The sequence below is a fragment of the Pinus tabuliformis genome, chromosome J, assembly GCF_031772625.1.
Source record: "Pinus tabuliformis cultivar Carrire ecotype Pingquan chromosome J, CPIR1, whole genome shotgun sequence".
In the NCBI taxonomy this organism is placed as follows: Eukaryota; Viridiplantae; Streptophyta; class Pinopsida; order Pinales; family Pinaceae; genus Pinus; species Pinus tabuliformis.
The window spans coordinates 164415440-164426533 of record NC_142295.1 but is presented as its reverse complement, the minus strand read 5'-3'; the positions used below and the strand labels follow the sequence as shown (position 1 = coordinate 164426533).

The following is an 11094-nucleotide window of genomic DNA, read 5'->3' as shown; positions in this document are numbered from 1 at the left end:
TCTCTGAGGCATTGCGCAGCTCCTGGTTGCCTCTGTGTGAGCCCTGGTTGGCTCTGCGTGAACCTCTAGCTAACTCTGCGTCCCTCTCTCTAGGCTTCTGCGTTGATCCTCCTGGTACTATCTCTACCTCTCTGTTTCTGTATTCAATGCCCCTTAGCTCAACTCTGATCATTCTTTTGACTTCCTCAGCAAACCCTGCCCTAGAAAATCGAAATCTCGATCAACTCGGTGTGTTCTCCAAGTGACCCTCAAGCCTCCTCTTATACTTTTCTCGTTGACAATTCAACTATCGAGATTAAGTCCCTAATCAACGGCTAAGATTAACTCTGGCTTGATCCATGACTTTTGGATCCTTCTAACACAGTTTTATATTAATTTACGTCAATATTTTATTTTCCCTAAGTTTAGACTTAGGGACTCCATTAAAAATATTAATTATTTTAATATCTTTTAAACTGTTTAGAATTTGCCCAAACCATTTTTGGGTATTGGATATCTCATGTACTTTATCCTCTCCAACAATTTTCGTGGCTAGAGAACATCTGATGCTACCCCAAATCAACAAGAGGATGAAGGGGATTCAATGGATTCTTTTAGAGGGTATTCCATAAGAATGCTTGTCCCTGTTTCAAGCATGGAATATACACAAGACTCTGATAAGTCAGCGACCCCTCCTTTGGAAGATGATGAAACTTCAGTTTACAATGGCTATCGTCTCCCTCCAATAGATATTAGAAATATTGTTGATGCACCACCAACTCCTGCTCTATCTTTTTCTCCTAATAGAGATAAGATTTTATTTCTCAAACGTAGGGCTTTACCTCCACTCTTAGAGTTTGCAAGACCAGAAGAAAAGCTTGTTGGAATCTGTATTGATGGAAACTGTAATACAAGACACTGTATGTCATTTTACACTGGAATAGGGATCCATAAACTGATGGAAGATGACACTCTAGGACCAGAGATTGAAGTCTTTGGTTTCCCAGATGGTGCAAAGATCAATTTTATAAGTTGGTCACGAGATGGTCGACATCTATCTTTTACTATTCGGTTTGATCAGGGGGATAATACAAGCAGTAAGTTGAGTCTTTGGGTCGCGGATGTAGAAACAGGGCAGGCAAGGCCATTATTCACCACATCTGAAATCTATGTAAATGCAATTTTTGACAACTTTGTGTGGATTGATGAGTCGACACTAGTTGTGTGTACCATACCTTTATCTCGTGGAGAACCTCCAAAAAAGCCACTGATTCCATCGGGTCCAAAGATTCAATCCAATGAGGACAAAAATGTAGTGCAAGTGAGAACCTATCAAGATCTTTTGAAAGATGAATATGATGCAGACCTCTTTGATTACTATGCGACGACACAATTACTTTGGGTCAAATTAGATGGAACAACAAAAGCTATAGGACCACCAGCCATCTATACATCCATAAATCCTTCTCCTGATAATAAATATCTCCTTGTCACCTCAATTCACAGGCCTTACTCATTTATTGTCCCTTGTGGAAGGTTTCCCAAGAAAGTTGAAGTATGGACCTCTGATGGAAAATTTGTCCGGGAGATATGTGATCTTCCTCTCGCGGAGAACATTCCAATAGATTTTAAGAGTGTTCGAAAAGGCATGAGGTCTATCAATTGGCGATCTGATAAGCCTTCATCGCTCTACTGGGTAGCGATAGAAGATGGAAATGATGCAAAGGTGGATGTTTCTCCTCGTGATATTATCTACACACAATCTGCTGAACCAAAGCTTGGTGAGGATGTTAGTTTTTGGTAGCATTGGAAGTGGTCTAGCCTTGAAAATTGGTGGAGAGGCTAAAGGACCGATAAACTGTTTGGTGAAATTCTACTCGGATTGTATTTTATTAAAATAATTAATATTTTTAATGGGGTTCTTAAGTCTAAACTTAGGAAAATTAAAATACTAATGTGAATTAATCAAAATATGGGTGAAAATGATCTAGAAGGTGGATCAAGTCATGTTTTAATCTTAGCTGTTGATTAGAGACTTAGAACGAAGACACGTAGAAGGGGAATTTTCTCCTCAGAGAACTTTCTGCCAAAAAGTTCGAATTTCTCAATTGCTTAGTAGTGCTAAGCAGTGACTAGAGGAGTTAGTTCGATAGTTGGGTGAGATGGAATCGCATGGGTTTAGAGATCAGGATAGGATGGACGAACCCTCCAACTAGGTCATATGGAAGACCAAAATCTTAGCTGTTATGGAAGAATATGATCTCGAGGCCTACATCAAAAGTGTTGTAGCTGTTCTTGCTGACAATGATCAAAAGAAGTACAAGGCCGAGCATGAGAAGGCAAAGAGGCTCATTCTCGATGGAGTTCGAGATCATGTGGTCTCACACTTGCAGGGCAAGGATACAACCGAAGAGATGTGGGAAGCCTTGTCTTCTCTGTATGAAGGCTCTTCCGAACAACGGAAGATGTACTTAGAGTAAAAGTTGCAGTGGACTTTGATGCAAAAAGGAGAAAGGGTGAACCTCTATCTTCAACGTCTTCAAGACACTAGAGACCAACTTGCTGCAGTGGGGTCCACTCCTCAGCCAACCGCGATGGTGAGGATAGCCTTGAATGGAGTCTCAGATGAATGGTGAGTTTTTGTCCAAAGCAGATTGGGCAGAGAAAAATTACCTTCATGGGAAGAGATGTGGGCGGCTCTTCAACAGGAGGAATTAAGGAGGGACCTAGTGAAGGTCAACCTCAGTGGCAGCAGTGGGAGTGGCACAAAGACGAAGGAGGAGGAGGAGAACACAACTCTAGCATTAAAGGGACAACAGAAGCCAAAGCGAAAGAAGAACATTTTGAATGTGAAATGTTTAAGTTGTGGCAAGATGGGCCACTATGCATCCCAGTGTCCTTTGAAGAAAAAGGACAAGGTTGAGAAACATGATCCTAAGGCTGCTTCAACAAAGATTGATGAGGATGATTTTTCCATGAGTGCCCACGCATCTCTAGGCAGGAGATGGGGCGATATTGAGCTGTAGTCGAGAGGAGTACACGTGGGCACGATCCTTGAGGAGTCCTACTCTTAGATCAATTTCTTGCTACAGGAGCCCAAGATTCAGTAGTAGCGAGATGGAGTGTGCCAGATGATGCAATGGAGTGTTTGGAGGACAGATGCAGTAGTTTGGGACCAGAGATTGATCAACAGAGAGCAAGGTTGGCAGCAATACAGTTGGCACAACACAAGAGTCAGCAGCAGTGTAGAAGATTCAGAGGGTCAGAATCAGCAGCAGTCAGATTCCAACATTCATTGTATTATGTTGAACACAGTTAAGTTCACCTAATTTTGGATGTTTTTCAATTGCTTCTCTCAGCAATTGAGTTGCAGTACGGATGCAATGTTAGCAGTGGCAGTGTTAGTAGCATAACAGATGCAACATTTGAGAGGGAGTTGTAGTATGGATGCAACAATGGCAATGGCAGTGTCATGAGCAACAATATAGTAGCAGCAACAACAATGCATAAAGGTGGTGCTTTAGAAACAGAGCAACATGCAGGTGGACATTGTTGTTATAGAACTTTACCTGCTAAGAGGGAGTGTTAGTTTTTGGTAGCATCAAAAGTTCTCTAGCCTTGAAAATTGGTGGAGAGGCTAAGGCACCTAGAAACCGTTTGGTGAAATTCCACCCGGATTGTATTTTATTCAAATAATTAATATTTTTAATGGGGTTCCTAAGTCTAAACTTAGGAAAATTTAAATATTAATGGGTATTAATCAAAATATGGGTGAGAATGATCTAGAAGGCGGATCAAGTCATGTTTTAATCTTAGCTGTTGATTAGAGACTTAATCTCGGCTTTTGAAGACATAATAGGAAAAGTATAAAATGGAGGCTTGTGGTTCATTTGGAAACACGCATAGTGAGATTGAGGAAATCGATTCGCTGAGGTGAGAAGTTCTTAGGAGGAAAATCGATTGGGAAGATCTTGCAGTTGAGGGGCAGAGAGAATCCGGGAGAAGGACTTTCCAAAAAATACAAAACAGAGAGGCGGAGAGACCTTGCAGAGAGGCAACACAGTGGCTGGGAGAGCTGACGCAGAAAATCTATCTGTCACGCAGAATCCAGAACTGTTGGAATGACCGAAAGTGTTGGGAACTACCAGAACTTTCGGGAATTGTCGGGAACTGTCGGAAATTGCTGGAACTGTTGGGAACAACTGGAATAGCCGGGAGAGCTGACGCAGAGGGAAGAGAAGGTGACGTAGGGCAGACATAGAGTCAACGCATAAATAACCAGATCAACCAGAATTTTGCGGGGTGAAGTGAGGTAAAACTCACTCAGATTTTCCGCCAGTATTTTCTCTGTAAAGTATTTCTAGATGAGCATCTTAGATATGTATTCATATATTTCTCCTGCATAATAATAAACCCACAGAACTGTTGCATCGGTTTTCCCGCATTGGGTTTTTCTAGGGACTATTGTGTCCAAAAATAAGTGTGTCCTACGTATCTTGTTCTTTGCTCTAGCTTCTGTTTCATGAGATCAAATATTTAATTAGTGTAGGCTGTAGAAGTAATTTGCTTCAGTATTCAGAAGAATAACTTGGTTAATGTATATTAAAAATCAAGTAGATGAAGTAGATTCATATTTGCTGCAGTAGGGATTCCTTCAGAGTGTAGGAATTTTCACAAAGGAACTTGAGGTTGTTCATAAGCTAGATCTTCGTTTTGGAGGGATATCATTGGGTGATGATTCATTGGCTCTGGTGTATGAGTCACGATATAAAACAAGGCACACGCGGACATGGGTAACGCTGATAGAGGAAGGGGATTGTATATTATTTGACAGGTTATCAGAGGACGTGTATTTTGATTGCAAATCCTCTGGAAAAATGGAGAAGCTGCTGGAGAGGATAAATTTATTTAGGTTGGAAAGGGTGGAAGTACCAACCCAGAAGAAGTTTCTGAACTCTATTGACTCGCTTTCTTTCTATTCGTTGAGCGATAGTGGAATAGTAGCTGTTAGCGTCGGGGGAGGCTTTGTCAAACACAACTAATAATAAACGTGCACTGCAAATAATAAATTGCCACATAAAAAAATTGAGACCGCTACTCCAAGCAGGAACTTAAAGGATCAAATGGAACGAGATAAAGACAAGTAAATTCCTAATTGAAGGTATTTCAAGAAGAAAAGGATTGTTCGAAAGGGAGGATATTGCTCAATAATTCCATATCTATGGTATAGAATCATAACATAAAGGAATACTCAATTTCACTTGGAACTTGAGCAGAGAGTAGCGATCTCTCTTCAGAGCGAAAATGAGTTTTTTGCATCTTTTTTTTTTTTTAGTTACTTGAGCCGGATGAGAGGAAACTTTCACGTCCGATCCTGAAGGGGGGGGGGGAATGCTAGAATAACCTATCCAAATCTTTTTATTGCTAGGCCCATAGCTAACAAACCAACTTTATTGAGATCACGGGGTACATTCGATTATGAGATTCAATCCTGGAGAGAGATTATTCCTCATTATCTCTCTGCTCGTCCTTATTACCTCTTTCCTCAGGGTTCTGGAACATTTAAAGAGAGAGAAATAGCTACTGGGGAGATGCTATTAGGGAACAACTAATGGGTTTGGATCTACAAATGATTATAGATCGTTCACATATGGAATGGAAGATATTGGTGGAATTGAAATGGAATAGATTGGAAGAGAACCAAGAATCTACTGTGGATAGATGGTAGGATGAAAAAATTAGAAGAAGAAAGGATTTTCTAGTTGGACGCATGAAATTGGCTAAACATTTTCTCCGAACAAATATAGAACCAAAATGGATGGTCTTATGCCTATTACTAGTTCTTCCTCCTGAACCGAGGCCAATGACTTTATACATGTAGGGTCTATTATCTAGAATATCACTATTCATTATGGTGATGAAACATCATCAAAGATTGGCGGTCTGATGGATCCTCCGCTTTCTTGATTACTCATGATGATGGATCTTCCTTCAAGCAATCAAGCTTTTTCTGAAGGACCTGCTCTGGTACCAATTGTTGGAAATAACATGCCTCCCATTCTGCTATTCCAACATCTGATATGTCAAAACAATGACCCCTTCCCTGCCGTCAAGCAGTGTGTGGCTGAATGGTCAACAGGTTTGACAACGATTCGACGTGGAGCAGTGCGTGAACAGTGGGTGGGATCATATATATATATATATATATATATATATATATATATATATATATATATATATATATATATATATATATATATATAGACTTGCAGTGGATTTTTTTTGTAACATATATATAACATATAAAAATTAATATATATATATATATATATATATATATTATTAAAAAAAAGATTTATTTATTTTTTATTATTATTAATAAAAAAAGGGGGCAGAGATATAAGCTTTGGTTCAAAATAGAGATACCAATAGATTTACCAGCGAATTATACAAGTTGAGCTACCAATGACCAATTATAAAAAAAATGATGTGAGCCAAGTGAAGACAATTATTCGAGGTTATCAAAATGACGTGAGCCAAGCAAAGACAATTATTCTAGGTTAAAGTAAAGTAAACTGTCAACAATAACTTTTAGGACAAAGCTTTTAAAGGAAGGGGCAATGTTATGAATATAAATTACATAAAATAAAATAAATATAAATAGATGTAAATAATGATGATTATCTAAAATAGTCATTAGTTAAGTGAAAATGCATGTCTAAAAAACATGCATAATCATGAAAGGTCACCTGCCTAGTTATAAAAGCAGGGCCTCATTGTAACATTCATGATCACTTATACATTTTATATATAATAAATTATTATTACAAATACCTCTTGTGTATATTTACATTCAAGCCCACAAACTACATGTTTTGTTGCTTCATTAGGGTGGGGGGCACACATTTCTTGCAACATAGCTTAGCAGACTTACATTTCTAAAAACATGTTCAATTGTTTAATCCATTACCCCAAAGGGTGCAAAGCACCATTTGTGACATCAAGTTATGAAACTCAATATTAACATCTTACTATTGATAAGCATAAGTCACCTCCATATTTTGTGCTTGGAAGAAAAGTGATTCTTACATAGTTTGACACCTCCTCAATTGAAATGGTTTAGAATCTTGTAACCCTCGACTTTTGTTCAAACTAGTAGAAATCCACACCCTATGTTTGGTATATTCTCTTAGTTAGAAAACATAAATACACTAAAAATGCCTAACTTCAAAACTTTTGCACAACAAAAATATATCGTCAATAAGATCAATAGATAGTACACAACAATATATGCCCAAACTTGTTTCTTATTTGTCCATTAATAAGAAAATTCTCAAGGCTACTATTCTAGGGATATTGGCCCTTTACATCCATGCTTAATGGAAAATACAAGTCTAATACTTTGACCAAACACCTAGGGCATGGCTTTGTCCACTAAGTCTTTCTTTCCCAAACAAATACACCTACAACATCCAAATCACGCAGCTGTTGTTGGAAACATTGAGAGGTGGGGGTGAATTAGTATTCCTTAGCAATTGACACTTTTATATCTTTTTTAGAACATTAATTAATCTTCAATTATTATTAATGTTTATGCTGTAATAGCAATAAATAAAAAAACACAGTAGACACAAGCATTTTAGGTGGAAAACCCCCTCCGGGTCAAAATCCACTGAACGCTTTTCTAATAAATTCTTTAATCTTTAGCCCCAATTGAAATGAAATAACCAACTTCCTAGAATTCTAGAAAAGCATTCTTCTCTAGCTCCCACTAGAAGGATGTCCCAATGCCCTGATTTCTTCAGTAGTTAACTGAATGGATGCCCCAACATCCTAGACCAACCTACCACCCTGAAGTGTTCACAGGTTCCAACCTGTAGGTGACTTCATGCACCAGCGTAGCACCTCCCTGCCACCCTATAATGACCGAAACAAGACAAGGTTGTGGATTCCCAAACTAGGGACAACACTCCACAATACTTTAAGATGTACAATAATTTTCTTGTACTAGACAAAATACCCAATCACTCTATAACCTGCAACTCAACCATGACATCATCCCAACAGTGACTCCCATACCTCCCAACACTGCCTCTTCGATTCTAGGCAACATGTCTCTTTTACAATATTTACAATGATGACTCTTTTACAACTTTACAATGATGACTCTTTTACAAATGACTCTTTTACAATTTTACAATGATGACTCTTGGCCCTAACAATACTTCACAATATCTGAATGGTTGTCATGTCTTCAAGGATGTCCCGCTGCAATGCTTCCTTTGATTTGATACTTATGTTCTTGAATTCTTGCTTGATGTTGTACTTGAATCTTCTTCTATCTGCATGCAAAATTTGCCTGGCGAAACCAATCCCAAAATAAAACAAAATACCCTTCAACTTACCTCTGCCTGCAAAACACATGTAAGTGCATAATAATGAATAAATACAAATTAAGAATTACAATGCATACCTGAAGTGTGCTTGTCACTTTTGTTGTTGACTTGCTGTAGCAGTGGACAAAGACTCCCACTCTTGATATAGGCCTGGACTCTATGCAAGGCTATATCCAAAATTGACCTAAAGATATATACAATAAAAATTGATGACAAACCCTAAACTTGTGATGGACAAAGTTCTAAGTACAACAAAAGAGACCATTCTATCAACTATGACAATACAAGTAACATGAAATTACAACATCATATAGATTTAGCAGACTTGGTGTAGCATTAGGAATATTTAGCATCAAATGTGTAGTATCAAGAATAGGACATCTGAAATGTGGTATCAAAACTAACAGTGCCATATAGATACATAGAGATATAACCAAGACCTTGTATATACTTACATTGTCCTACAAAAACATATGTCAAAGATGATACTCAAAATTCAAATGTAAACGCAAATCATACATACCTTGCTGTAGGAGACTTACCCTTGACTATTGATGTGTGGTCCTTACTGCAGTTATCCTTGAATGCATGCTTTTTCTTTCATTCTAAGAGCTCGATATTGAACCTGTTGTATATATGTAATTTTAGATCTCTAAGGTCTGAAATTTCGTTCTATTTTAGCCCTATGAGTCCTCTTTCCAACCCCACAGGTCTGATCAATATTGGATTCTTCAAGAAAGAGTTATGCCCAATATCCCATGATGACCTGATTATAGACTAGTTCAATATAGCGAACTTGTACGAAGTGCCTTGTGTCATTGTTGCGACCTTTGGCCCTGAAAATGCTACTCAACAAACTACAGTCTGTCAACTTTCTATGGCTATTTACGAAATTTGAATCCAATGTTCAAAGAGAAAGTTATGATGATTTTCCCAACATCACCTGTTTGAAATGGAATTTGGATGCCTACAAAAACCCTAACTTCCTCAAATCATATCTTTGAAAATATAGCGAAACAAAATATGAAATTAGGTCACGAGGTTCATCAAGATTTCGGCTCAAATGGGTTTTAATTTTAGGTTCTAAAGCTTCGCGATATATATATATATATTTTTTTATAGCGAAAATGTGACGATGATTTGTTTGAAGCCACAAAATCCCTACTAGAGGAGGATACAAGGGTCATTATTTATATGAATGTCTTGAGTTGAGAGGGTCCTCAATAAGTGAATGTTGGAGGGATTTTAGGAGAAATATTATTATTATTAATTATTGACTATTCAATGACGACAACCAATTATGAGTGCCATGCCACATCCCCATAGGGTTTTAACCCACTAACTGGGGTTACTAACTTCAAACATGAATATCTCTCAAACCGTGAAGAATTACTTGGTGTTCCATATATCAACGGAAACAAATCGATGAGTAGAATCCATATAGAAGATCCTTGACTCAGAATTGTGTAAGTTGTCAAGTCAAAATTCCCATGCAAGATCAGGGTAGCCTCTGGTGCTGCTCGGGTTGACATCAATGACAACCACTGATCAACAATCCCCCCCCTTTGGCATTGATGGCAACAAAAGTAGTCCCCCTGTGATCAGGACACCTCTTCCTACTGCCTTCTCTCCCCCTTTGTCATCAATGGCAAAGGGTAACTCCTCCTGACAAATAGTCATCCTGCAAACCTGTACACACCTCCACTCCCCCTTTTTACTCAAGTAGATAAGAGAAAGAGTCTAATGAAAACTTGGAAGAATCCCAAGCTTTTGGAGAAGATACTCAAATGCTTCATGAGGTAATGGTTTGGTAAATATGTCAGCAATTTTTTCCTTTGTGCCAACATATTCAAGCTTGATATTCTTTTCAGTGACCTACTCTCTAATGAATGACATTTAATTGGAATGTGATTCATTTTGGAATGCATCACAAAATTCTTGGAGATACTGATGGTGCTGGTGTTATCGCAAAATATGGGAATAGGCTCATCGAACTTGACTTGAAGATATTGCAAAGTTTTCTTCATCCAAAGAACTTGAGTGCAGCAAGTTGCTTCCGCGACATATTCTGCTTCTGTTGTGGATAACGAGATTGAAGACTGCTTTTTAATTAATCATGAAACAAGACAACCACCTAGATAGAATGCTGCTCCACTGGTACTCTTACGAAATCAACACTTTCTGCCCAATCTGCATCTGTATAAGCTTGGATGACCAAATCATTTCCTTTGGGATACCATAGACCATATTCCGCTGTGCCCTTAAGATACCGAATACTTCTTTTAACGGCAATAATATGAGATTCTTTTGGTGCTGCTTGGAATTTTCTACTTGTCCAACTGCCTACATCGCATCAGGCTGGGAGGTTGTCACATATAAGAGACTACCAATCATGGATCTATACAAGCTTTGGTCCACATCCTTTGATGAATTTTCTAAGCTTAACTTGCAACATGTTACCATGGGGGTAAGGACTGGCTAGAAATCTTCCATCTGGAATTTCTTGAGAATTTCTTTGATGTAAATGGTTTGATATATGAATATTCCTTTATCCTGCTGAGAAATCTAAAGCCCTAAAAAGTTTTTTAGTTCGCCAATCATAGACATTTCAAACTCACTTTGCATTTTTGTGGCAAAGTCTTTACTTAATTTGTCATCCTTGCTTCCAAAGATTATATCATCCACATATAATTTGATAATTGTTAGGTTATCTCGATCC

At 38.1% G+C, this 11094-nt stretch overlaps 1 pseudogene; it reads left to right on the top strand.

Annotated features, from left to right (window-relative positions):
• Positions 1-583: 583 nt before the first annotated feature.
• LOC149226187 (putative glutamyl endopeptidase, chloroplastic pseudogene) lies at positions 584-5021 on the top strand (annotated as a pseudogene).
• The last annotated feature ends 6073 nt before the right edge of the window (positions 5022-11094 follow it).